The sequence below is a fragment of the Bos grunniens genome, chromosome 21, assembly GCF_055505025.1.
Source record: "Bos grunniens cultivar Pamir isolate PY7600 chromosome 21, Bosgru_T2T1.0, whole genome shotgun sequence".
NCBI lineage: Eukaryota > Metazoa > Chordata > Mammalia > Artiodactyla > Bovidae > Bos > Bos grunniens.
The window spans coordinates 31710385-31723927 of record NC_141185.1 but is presented as its reverse complement, the minus strand read 5'-3'; the positions used below and the strand labels follow the sequence as shown (position 1 = coordinate 31723927).

The 13543-nt window shown below is 37.5% G+C and overlaps 1 long non-coding RNA gene across 1 annotated transcript in view; it reads right to left on the bottom strand.

The window, feature by feature from the left end:
* Positions 1 to 227: 227 nt before the first annotated feature.
* The window catches only part of LOC147349335 (uncharacterized), a 47638-nt gene continuing 34322 nt past the window's right edge, over positions 228 to 13543 (bottom strand). The window contains exons 2-3 of the long non-coding RNA XR_015150198.1: positions 1605 to 1719; positions 228 to 447 (exon numbers count right to left, since the gene is read on the bottom strand). This is a non-coding gene — a long non-coding RNA (uncharacterized LOC147349335). The remainder of the gene's footprint in view (positions 448 to 1604; positions 1720 to 13543) is intronic.

Here is a 13543-nt window from a genome sequence, read left to right as displayed (position 1 = left end):
GCGAGAGACCACTGTACCCAGTTCAACACGTATGAACTCTTATTACTGGTCAGATAGCCACAAGGAAAGAAACACTGAGGTAAATCAGTCCTTTCTGTTCTCTTATTCCACCAGGATGCTAATCATTTCTTGAGAGTATGTAAATGAATTTATCGGATGCCCTAAATCTTCCTGAAGTAAGCTATTTGAGCAGAAGTAATTGATTCCAAGAGAGTGAAGGAGGAAGATTCATTCAATTTGTCTTTTACTATCAACATTAAATCAAAACTATTCAGACAGGTGAAAGGAAATCAAAGTCCAGTTCCATTCCAGTAGACGACACCAAGTTCAAATGTGATCACAAACCTTCCCTAAGGAAAAGAATCAATGGTTATCTTTCTAACAGACACAGAAAAATATGCTAGAGCTCCCTTAGCAAACCGCCACCTGTCCTCTTGCAGCTGGCTCCTATGGGGAAAAAAAAGTTTATAATGAATATAATCACTTGTCTTTCCCATCATCCTAACATGCAATGGAATCTGCAATAGGCCTCCTACCAAGACTGCATACACTTATTTTCTGTGCAAAAATCTTATTTTTCAAGAAAGAGATCAACTAATCACTGTCAGTTTTTTTCAGCAGGAATCATAGGATGATTTACACTTGAAAAAGACACTAACACTCTAGAGCCAGATTTGCTAGGGGTCCACATTCTGCAGTCCCAGTAGGCAAATATATCGCCTAACAGCATCTGGCTCCTCACAGGTTTCTTTTTTCTGTGTATAACAAGTGCTTCCTCATGTGACTTTCAAGTGAGTTCAAAAGTAAAGGGAAAGAACATAAGATCTATGTGTTGTCTCTGCACTCCAACATCATTTATAAATAGAACAGGAAAATCTTGTTTGTCAAGACAAGGACATGTCATAAAGCTGAATATGTTTGTTTTCTTATCCTTTCTCCAAGAACTGTGACATCTCTTTTCATATCCATATCTCTCACTAATTCAACAGGAATTTTCCTGCTTGATTTCCTGTTCCCCCTAAAATCTGGGTTTTAGGAATATTCTTCCAGATATGTCTGTCACCGGGTCCAAAATGCCCAACATCCTTCTCTAGCAGATGCAGTCCTACCTGCAGATCTCTACTCAGTGAAACAGTGAACTTAATTAAGTTAATTAAGTTGAACTTAATGCATGAGTAACCCAGGAATGGGTCAGCAGGGCTCCACCTATGCACTCTTATGAGTTTTTTGAAATAAAATGCCAATGAGCTGAACTATTTAGACAGTCTCTTTCTTGATTTCCATTGAAGAATAAAAAATAAGTGGACAATTCCACTTACTAGATAGAGAATGAAGAATGAAGTAAAAAATAGATTTATTTTGTGAAAAAGTGCAGGAAGGTTAAGAAACAGCAAGAGAGAGAAGGAGAGATAAATTCCTGGAGCTACCTTGAATCTTGATCTCTTTCTTATTCTGATCTATACAAGTAATAAGTCATTATAATAAACTCTCCTTTTTAGCATAGCAAGACCTGTGTGATTCTGTCTCATGATAGAAACAGTTTCACACAGAGAATCTATTAGTGGTGCCTATAAATCAATAAATTGAATATAATGACATTTTACCTGGTATAGTCCTGCTATTCTCTACTCCAATTCCTTTTGCATAGACAGTTCTAAGGAAATCCTTAGGGCAGTGGTTCTCGACATATGGCTTCTGGAACAGCCATATCAGCATCACCTGGAAACATATTAGAAGTACAATTTTTTCCAGTTTTATTGAGAAATAATGAAATTATATCACTGTATAAGTCTAAGGTATACAGCATGATGGTCTGACTTAAATATATTATGAAATGAGTACCACAATAGGTTCATATAACATCCATCTTCTCATGTAGATACAATAAAAAAGAAAAGAATAAAGTAAAATATTTTTGTCCTTTAGATAAGAACTTTTAGGACTTACTCTTTTTTACTTTTATTTATTTATTTGGCTGCACTGGGTCTTAGTTGTAGCATGTGGGATCTAGTTCCCTGACCAAGGATCGAACCGGGGCCCCTTGCATTGGGAATGCAGAGTCTTAGCCACTGAATCACCAGGGAAGTCCTATAGGATTTACTCTTTTAACAAGTTTCCTATATATTATACAGCAGTATTAACTATATTCATCATGTTGTATATTACACCCTAGTACTTCTTTATCTTACAACTGAAGTTTGTATCTTTTGATCATCTTCCTTCAACCCACCCATCCCCTACCACCAGCCTCTGATAACCATACATCAGATCTCTTTTTCTATAAATTGTGTGTTTTGTTCTGTTTGATTACACATATAAGTAAGATCATACATTATTGACTTTGTCTGACTTATTTCACTTCACATAATGCTTTCAAAGTCCATCCATGTTGTCACAAATGGTAGGATTTCCTCATTTCTTATGGCTGAGTAATATTCTATTACTATACATATATTCTATTATATATATTCTCTCTATATATATACCACAACTAGAAAATTCTTAAAGTCAGCTTCAAACTTACTGAGTCAACTGAATCATGAATTCTGTGAATGGGGTCCACAAGTCTGACTTTTAGAAGGCTTCGCTAAGTATCCTGATACAAACTAAAACTTGAGGCAATACTACTACAGCATTTAAAATCATCAGACTAGGTCTCTGAGTTCTATGTTTTACAGTAGAATATGGGCTGAATTATATAATGTTAAATGTTTCAAGAACTGGTTCAGTAAGTTGAAAATTTACTCAATAATACCTAGTGTAAGTCAGTGGATTATGGCCAGGGAATCTTAAAAATGAGTGAGCTGATAATCATAGTCAGATGGAAGGGAAATATATATCAAAAAATAGCAACAATACAATGATATAATTGAAAATAGAGGTATGTGCAAAGTTTTAGTACACACAGAAGAAGTCATTATACATGTCAGAGAGATGGAATCTGAGTGGGGAAAAAGCAATTTCTATGCACATAGGAAATTTTTATATAAAATTTGGCAGCTAATAATATTTTTCCAGTAAATGATGGGATACTCTAGAGAACAATTTCTCTGTATCCTGGCACATGATTGCAGAACTAATGTGGTATGCTCTTCCATTTTGAGCCAAGCACTTTGTGTTTCAAATCAGAAGGGTTTAAAATGTTGAGATCAAAAAGGAGAGGATAGCAATACCTTTCTTATAGGACCGGAATATAATTACAGTCTCCACTGTATATGAAAAGTCATTCTGTGGGGATTGCCTTCAAAATATATCTAAGAATCTACATTTTATGTCTTACTGCTTAATTGCTATCACTCTTATCCTACTCACCATTACCTCTCACTTCAAATTTATCTTCCTGCCTCCAGACTTGACCTCCTTTAGTATATTCTCAACACAAGTAAAGTGTACCAAAATGTAAATCAGATTTTGCTCTTCCTCTCTCAATATCCCCCAACAACTCTCCATCTGAGTCAAAGCCAGCATCTTTACAATGGCCCACATGAATAGACTTCTGCTGTCTCTTCTGTTAATTTTGTGAGCAATTTTTAATGACTCATTCTGTTCATAATAGACTCTTTGTTCCTAAACATGTCAGTCATACTTCTATCACAAAGACAGTCCTGTTCCTTCTACCTGGATTGCTCTTCCGCAGATATCTCTAGAGCTCAGTCTTTAGAACTTTGCTTTAAAGATACTTTCTCAGAATTTCTCAGGTAATCTTATTGAAAACATCCACTCAACCTCAAAAATTACTGTATCCTTTCTATATTTTATTTTTGCCTTACCTGTCAATATCTAGGAAGGTCCACTGGAGAAGGGATAGTTTACCCACTCCAGTATTCTTGGGCTTCCCTTGTGGCTCAGCTGATAAAAGAATCCACCTGCAATGCGGGAGACCTGAGTTCGATCCCTGGGTTGGGAAGATCCCCTGGAGAAGGGAGGCTACCCTCTCCAGTATTCTGGCCTGGAGAATCCCATGGAGTGTATAGTCCATGGGGTTACAAAGAGTTGGACACAACTGAGCGAATTTCACTTCACTTATCAATGACTAACATACTTTATCTGTTGCTTATTTACCTTGATTCTGTCTGCTGCTGCGGCTGCTAAGTCGCTTCAGTCATGTCTGACTCTTTGCGACCCCATAGACGGCAACCCACCAGGCTGCCCCGTCCCTGGGATTCTCCAGGCAAGAACACTGGAGTGGGTTGCCATTTCCTTCTCCAAAGTATGAAAGTGAAAAGTGAAAGTGAAGTCTCTCAGTCGTGCCCGACTCTTAGAGACCCCATGGACTGCAGCCCACCAGGCTTCTCCGTTCATGAGATTTTCCAGGCAAGAGTACTGGAGTGGGGTGCCATTGCCTTCTCCGGAGTCTGTCTGAGTTCCCACATAATGTATACTCAATGAGGGCAAAAATATTTGACTCTTCTTTCCACTGTTGTATCTTAGAATAGTGCCTGGCTATTGAAGACGAAAAATATTTGTATAAGAATGGTTAGTATTAAAGACTGCTCTATAAATCTGTCTCCCACTAAGTTCCTTGATACTTTTCCAGCATAACACACACACAAATGTTTAAAAACATATACTTCATCCCTCCTTAGAGATTCGTGGCTTACATTAATACATCTGTAGTAATGAGGAAAAGGTTTTATGAACAAAACTTGCTTTACTTTTATTAACCATTTTTTCCGAAACTCATTTGAAAATGGACAATCTCTTTTTAATTTTACTGTTCAATGGTTTTTTATAAATTTTCTGAGTCATGCAACCATCACAAGTCAGTTTTAGAACATAGTCACCACCCCAATAAGATCTTTCTTGCCATTACTGTTAATCCCCACTAGGCCCCCACTATCACCACCCCATTCAAACATCAGCCTAGTTTCCATTTCTACAAATTTGCCTTTCCTCAACATTTCTTTTCTTTTCTTTTTTTTTTTTTTCATCTCTTGCATCCAATTTTGGGTCCTTTAACCAACATTTTTTTAATATCCCCACCCCAGTCTCTGGTGTGGGGAGTCTCTCATTTTACTCTTTGTTTTGACAAGTTGACTTTTTCAGATTCCATATATAGAGTACTATCAAACACTATTTGCTTTCTCTGACTTATCTCACTTAGTGTAATGCTGTAATGATGATATGGTTTCTCTTTTTATTATGTGGTAAGTTACATTGATTGCTCTTCAAATGTTAAATCAACTTTGTTCAACCAGTTAACTTTTTAAATACAAAAATCAGAAATGATATCACTCTTTACAATACTGACATTGGTTTTTATGCTTTATCTCAATTATTTCACTGATCAGGTCTTTCAAGAATTTCTCAAATTTATAAACTTTATGATTTATTTTATTCTTTGGTTCATGATGGGATTTAATTTTCTGTTCATTTTATAACTTCTAGGAATTTATAGATTACTGACTTACAGGTTATCTTCCTTTCTAATATTTGAATTTAAAGTTATGGATTTTTATCTAAGAACTTTTTACCTGCATGTAAGTTTTCTACATGATATTTTAATTAATGGTTTTCTTCAAAATATATGCTACATTTTATTTTTCATTTATTCTTTGCAGGACCAATTGCTTAGGTAGAAACTTGCTAAGTAAATTACTAAGCATATAAGAAAAGATTCATTAAAATTTAGCTACTAATTTCAAACAGTCCCATCGTGATGAGAATATTTGTTCTCAAAGGTCAATTACTTGAAATGTTGAGACCGGTATTATTCACCTGTTTTGAAAGCTTCCAAGAATACTTGGAAAAATAAGTTTTCTAAAACTGAAATTTTGGGACTCACTTCATGGCCCAAGTTATGTTCAATTAAGAAAATATTTCAAGTATATTTGAATAACTATGTAAAAGTTGGACAAATAATTCCACATATAATTTTATTAATCATTTAGTTCCAATATTTTTGTTGTTAATGACTTTTGTGTTGTATGTTTCTGAGAGAGAGGAGTATTAATCATCCCATTATAATCAACATATTTTTCCTTAGATTTCCACATAGATTTAGATTTGTTACCAGGGGGCTTCCCTGGTAGCTCAGTTGGTAAAGAATCTGCCTGCAATGCAGGAGACCCAGGTTTGATCCCTGGTTGGGGAAGATCCCCTGGAGAAGGAAATGACAACCCACTCCAGTATTCTTGCCTGGAAAATCCCATGGACAGAGGAGTCTGGCAGGCTACAGTCCATGGGGTTACAAAGAGTCGGAGACAACCTGGCAACTAAACCACCACAAACACATATTCTTTATGAAAGAATACTTTTATCTTAAAGAATTTTTATTTCTCTTCATTTCTGGTAATGGTTTTTGCCTTATTATCTATTACTTTTTCAGCCTACTTTTCATTAGCACTTACATAGTATATTTTTTCATTACCTTTACTTTCAACCATTCTGTATTCTTATGTTTTAAAGGTGTCTTTAGGAAGCAGCATACAGTTTTGTTTTTTTTTTAACATAGTTTGGTAATCTTCAAATTTTACTTAAAGCTTTTAATCAATCTGCAATCAAACAAGTGTGCATTTTAGTTTTTTACTTTCTATTTTCCTAACCGATGTTGGTTTCAGTATAAAAACACAAAATCTCATGACAGTTTAACTCAACAATCCCACTCAGCTTATATGCTGTTACATTATTTTTAATTTTCCATATGTTTTATGCAGTACTGAACATTATCATCTTTGTAGTCAATATGCCTTTAGATTTTCACATGTATTTACCCTTTCTATAGAATATCATTCTTTTCTGTATCAACAAATATCTTTTCATAGGAAACATTTTCCTTATCCCTGAAAGTAATACTTCTTAACATTTATATTAATGTAGTTTTATTGGTTACTAATTCTCTCAGATTTTAATGTTAAAAAACATATTTATTTTGCCTTGAAGCAATCATCTTTGAAGGATATTTTTCTTGGACAAAGAATTGAGGTTTCCAGTCATTTTCATTTAGGACTTGAAGATATCATGCTATTGTCTTTTAGGTCATTTTGTTTTAGTTGCAAACATTGGTCAGTACATTCCTGGGACTCTCTGAGTCTATGACGTGATGTTCTTTCATTAGTGTTGAGAGGTTGTCAGCTATTATCTTGCTTCTGCTTCACTTTCTTTCTCCTTTTCTTCTGGGACTCCAATGACATGTATGTTAGAGTCTTCCTGCAGGATCCTTTGCATCTTTTAATCTGCTTTCTATATTTATTTTCTATCCTTTATTCTCTCCATGTTTTATTCTGGAAAATTTCTTCTAATCTATGAGATGGTTGGATGGCATCACCAACTTGATGGACATGAGTTTGAGCAAGTTCCAGGAGTTGGTGATGGACAGAGAAGGCTGGCGTGCTGCAGTCCATGGGGCCACAAAGAATCAGACACAACTTAGAGACTGAACTGAACATTCAAGTTTATTAATTTTCCTTTACTACTTTACTATTAAACCCATTCATTGAGCTCTCTATTTCAATAATAATATTTTTCAGTCTAAGATTTTCATTTTGTTCTTTTTATAGTTATCTGAAAACAATTGTTAAGTTTTATTTAACATAGTTATTTTTAAATCTGCTTTTCTAGGTACTTTGTGAGTCTATATGTATTACTTATTGTTTTTCTTGGTATACTCACACTCACATGAGTGTGAGTACACCTTCCTAAATTAGCTAATCTACAGAGTTTTGATTGAGTCATAGATATTGTATTTGAAAATTTGTAGAAGCAACGAAGGCTTGGTATGTTATCATCTTTGTCCAGGAAGGAATTATATTTGCCCGTACCAGGCAGATCAGACAATAGCAATATAGGATACCTTAATTTGATTAGAGATTAAGATGTTTTTAAGTATGGCTTTCCTTCCTGTAAGAGCAAGTAATTGATGATATGCCTTTTCTCCTAGGATTCTGCCTTTTAGAAGTGGGGATTGAAAGATTATTGGTTTAACTAAGCTATCCATAAGGCAATGGCAACCCACTCAAGTACTCTTTTCTGGAAAATCCCATGGATGGAGGAGCCTGGTAGGCTGCAGTCCATGGGGTCACTAAGAGTCGGACATGACTGAGTGACTTCACTTTCACTTTTCACTTTCATGCATTGGAGAAGGAAATGGCAACCCACTCCAGTGTTCTTGCCTGGAGAATCCCAGGGATGGGGGAGCCTGATGGGCTTCCATCTATGGGGTCGCACAGAGTCAGACACGACTGAAGCAATGCAGCAAGCTATCCATGGAGAAGGCAATGGCACCCCACTCCAGTACTCTTGCCTGGAAAATCCCGTGGATGGAGGAGCCTGGAAGGCTGCAATCCATGGGGTTGCTAAGAGTCGGGCACGACAGAGCGACTTCACTTTCACTTTTCACTTTCATGCATTGGAGAAAGAAATGGCAACCCACTCCAGTGTTCTTGCCTGGAGAATCCCAGGGACGGGGGAGCCTGGTGGGCTGCCGTCTATGAGGTCACACAGAGTCGGACATGACTGAAGCGACTTAGCAGCAGCAGCAGCAAGCTACCCATTCTTGGTGTACCCTAGACTCCAATATTTTTGCCTCATCCCAGAGATTCACTGAGGCCCAAGTAGCTCTGCTTACTTCTCAGGGTCACATATTCAGTAATCTTGCAGACTTCTGCAAGGGAAAATCTACCCCAAAAGTCAAATTAACCACCTTGGGTTTTCTTTTTCCTTTGGAATTTATTGGCTTATGAGCACCCAAATGTCATTACATTATGATCTTTTTCTAGCTATCATTACTAAAACGATTGAATCACATTTCCTAATCTTTAATTGGAAACTGTAAATACTTTTAAATGTAGATTAATTAATATTGCATTTTCCACACAATAATGTTTCCTGTAGTATGGCTACCACTGATGATTCATTATTTCTTGTAAGTATTTCACTCCAGTTTCTGTGATTTTTTTTTCTTTCACTCATGCTGTAAGTTTTGATCTGGCACTTTTGTACTTTAATAACATGAGATTTTTTTTTTCTTCTATTGAAATATAAGTCTGTGGAAGTCAAGCAGTTTCCATTCAAAATTTGCATGAAGTTTTATGAACTGATGTGTGACACACTAATGACTGACTTAAGCCATGCATAAATTAGACAGCAACTTCGAGGGGCTCTGAAATTTCTTTCATTTACTCCAAGGGATTTGATACTTTCACCTACCTTTAATTGGCATAGTATACATAATTGTACTTACTCTATTCTGCTGCTGCTGCTGCTGCTGCTAAGTCGCTTCAGTCCTGTCCGACTCTGTGCGACCCCGTAGACGGAAGCCCACCAGGCTCCCCCGTCCCTAGGATCCTCCAGGCAAGAACACTGGAGTGGGTTGCCATTTCCTTCTCCAATGCATGAAAGTGAAAAGTGAAAGTGAAGTCGATCAGTCATGCCCGACTCTTATCGATCCCATGGACTGCAGTCTACCAGGCTCTCCGTCCATGGGATTTTCCAGGCAAGAGTACTGGAGTGGGTTGCCATTGCCTTCTCCGCACTCTATTCTAGTGATGAACACATGAACAGCTCTTAACAAATATGCACAGGAACTGATAGTTTATGGTGAACTATGTCGGATTCATGGTCTCCGAAGAAGATTTAACTTCAGGACAAGGGACCAGGCTTGAACTCAAGAGCTTTTATGTAGCAGATTTTTTTTTAAGTATAAAAAGGGACAGAGAAAGTTTCTAACATAATATCAGAAGGGGAAGAGAGAGTGCCCCCACTCTCTAGTCTTAGCAAGATCTTACACACTTTTACAAGACCCACTCCCATAACATATATCATAAATTAACAAGATTAAAACTAACAATTGAAAGGTTCTATGAAGACCTACAAGACCTTTTAGAACTAACACCCAAAAATGATGTCCTTTTCATTATAGGGGACTGGAATGCAAAAGTAGGAAGTCAAGAAACACCTGGAGTAACAGGCAAATTTGGCCTTGGAGTACAGAATGAAGCAGGGCAAAGACTAATAGAGTTTTGCCAAGAGAACGCACTGGTCATAGCAAACACCCTCTTCCAATAACAAAAGAGAAGACTCTACACATGGACATCACCAGATGGTCAACACCAAACTCAGATGGATTATATTCTTTGTAGCAAAAGATGGAGAAGCTCTATATAGTCAGCAAAAACAATTCCAGGAGCTGACTGTGGCTCAGATCATGAACTCCTTATTGCCAAATTCAGACTTAAATTGAAGAAAGAAGGGAAAACCACTAGACGATTCAGGTATGACCTGAATCAAATCCCTTATGATTATACAGTGGAAGTGAGAAATAGATTTAAGGGACTAGATCTGATAGACAGAGTGCTGGATAAACTATGGATGGAGGTTCCTGACACTATACAAGAGAAAGGGATCAAGACCATCCCATGGAAAAGAAATGTAAAAAAACAAAAAACCAAGGTCTGAGGAGGCCTTACAAATAGCTGTGAAAAGAAGAGAAGCGAAAAGCAAAAGAGAAAAGGAAAGATATAAGCATCTGAATGTAGAGTTCCAAAGAACAGCAAGGAGAGATACGAAAGCCTCCCTCAGAGATCAATGCAAAGAAATAGAGGAAAACAACAGAATGGGAAAGACTAGAGATCTCTTCAAGAAAATTAGAGATGCCAAGGGAACATTTCATGCAAAGATGAGCTCGATAAAGGACAGAAACGGTATGGACCTAACAGAAGCAGAAGATATTAAGAAGAGGTGGCAAGAATACACAGAATAACTGTACAAAAAGAGCTTCATGACCAAGATAATCATGACGGTGTGATCACTCACCTAGAGCCAGACATCCTGGAATGCGAAGTCAAGTGGGCCTTAGGAAGCATCACTACGAACAAAGCTAGTGCAGGTGATGGAATTCCAGTTGAGCTATTTCAAATCCTGAAAGATGATGCTGTGAAAGTGCTGCACTCAATATGCCAGCAAAATTGGAAAACTCAGCAGTGGCCACAGGGCTGGAAAAGGTCAGTTTTCATTCCAATCCCAAAGAAAGGAAATGCCAAAGAATGCTCAAACTACGGCACAATTGCACTCATCTCACATGCTAGTAAAGTAATGCTCAAAATTCTCCAAGCCAGGCTTCAGCAGTACGTGAACCATGAACTTCCAGATGTTCAAGCTGGTTTTAGAAAAGGCAGAAGAACCAGAGATCAAATTGCCAACATCTGCTGGATCATAGAAAGAGCAAGAGAGTTCCAGAAAAACATCTATTTCTGCTTTATTGACTATGCTAAAGCCTTTGACTGTGTGGACCACAATAAACTGTGGAAAATTCTGAAAGAGATGGGAATACCAGACCACCTGACCTGCCTCTTGAGAAACCTGTATGCAGGTCAGGAAGCAACAGTTAGAATTGGACATGGAACAACAGACTGGTTCCAAATAGAAAAAGGAGTACATCAAGGCTGTATACTGTCACCCTGCTTATTTAACTTCTATGCAGAGTACATCATGAGAAACACTGGGCTGGAAGAAGCACAAGCTGGAATCAAGATTGCCAGGAGAAATATCAATAACCTCAGATATGCAGATGACACCACCCTTATGGCAGAAAGTGAAGAGGAACTAAAAAGCCTCTTGATGAAAGTGAAAGAGGAGAGTGAAAAAGTGGGCTTAAAGCTCAACATTCAGAAAACTAAGATCATGGCATCTGGTCCCATCACTTCATGGGAAATAGATGGGGAAACAGTGGAAACAGTGGCTGACTTTATTATTTGGGGCTCCAAAATTACTGCAGATGGTGATTGCACCCATGAAATAAAAAGACTCTTACTCCTTGGAAGAAAGTTATGACCAACCTAGATAGCATATTCAAAAGCAGAGATATTACCTTGCCAACAAAAGTCCGTCTAGTCAAGGCTATGGTGTTTCCAGTGGTCATGTATGGATATGAGAGTTGGACTGTGAAGAAAGCTGAGTGCTGAAGAATTGATGCTTTTGAACTGTGGTGTTGGAGAAGACTCTTGAGAGTCTCTTGGACTGCAAGGAGATCCAATCAGTCCATCCTAAAGGAGATCAGTCCTGGGTGTTCATTGGAAGGACTGATGCTGAAGCTGAAACTCCAGTACTTTTCCACCTCATGTGAAGAGTTGATTCATTGGAAAAGACTGTGATGCTAGGAGGTATTGGGGGCAGGAGGAGAAGGGGACGAATGAGGATGAGATGGCTGAATGGCATCACCAATTCGATGGACATGGGTTTGAGTGAACTCCAGGAGTTGGTGATGGACAGGGAACCCTGGCGTGCTGCCATTCATGAGGTCATAAAGAGTTGGACAAGACTGAAAGACTGAACTGAACTGAACTAGACCCACTCCCACAACATATATTTTAAGAAGACAGGATTAGTCAGAAAGTTCTCAAGAAGGAGAAACATGTCCTCAAGCAATATAGGTTGTTGTTACATAATCATTGATACAGAGTTTAAGGAAAAGCATATCCTTGAGCAAGATGAGTCGTTTTGTTGTGCCATCATCCGCTCTGAGCTTAAACAAAACAAACAAACAAACAAACAAAAACATTTGTCCTTTTCTCTTGAGAACTCCAGACCCCTATCTCCTCCTCAGGGACTCTGGATCACTTTCTCCTCCTTGGGGACCCTGGAGTTCTTATCAACCTACCTAGGGATTGACTCTCTCAGAACCAAAGCTGTTAAATCATGATTGCTGTTTGAACGATACTGATTAAAAATAATTCTTATGTTAGATAAATGAAAGTGTGAAAAAAAAAAAACCTGAAATACAGTATTTTTAATGGCATAGTCTGTGGAAATCAGAAGACTCTTGAGAGTCCCTTGGACTGCAAAGAGATCCAACCAGTCCATCCTAAAGGAGATCAGTCCTAGGTGTTCATTGGAAGGACTGAGGCTGAAGCTGAAACTCCAATATTTTGGCCACCTTGTGTGAAGAGTTGACTCATTGGAAAAGACCCTGATGCTGGGAGGGATTGGGGGAAGGAGGAGAAGGGGTCGACAGGGGATGAGACGGCTGAATGGCATCACTGACTCGATGGACATGAGTTTGAGTGAACTCATGTCAGTTTGAGTGAACCAGTCTATCATTCATTTAACCATTTAATCATTGAACACATTTTTATAGAATGCTTGGTCTGAATTAGGGAGAAACATAGCCAGTGGGAACAAAGGAACAGTAACTCTCTTGAAGCACAGTTTTTGAATATTCACAGCTTTAAACATTGAAAATATTTTAAAATATTTTGAATATTTTTTAAAAGTAATAAATAAAATGGCACAAACCAACACAATATTGTAAGCAATTATATTCCAATTAAAAATAAATAAATTTATTAAAAAAATTTTAAAGTTAATAAACTGGCATTACTGTTATTAGAATTACAATGCGCAGCTCTGTTCAACATTTTATTGAAATAGTTACCGTGGTAAGAAACATATTTAGACAAAGCATTTAGAAAAATAATGTTGATAGGAAGTAATTAGCTTTCAATTAAGCTGGCAGTCATGTTTCATAGTGATTTTGAATATCAGGAAATCACATTAAATAAGATAGTGGGAGGAGTAAGTTGGAAACTTGTTAGGTAGTTAATCTCAA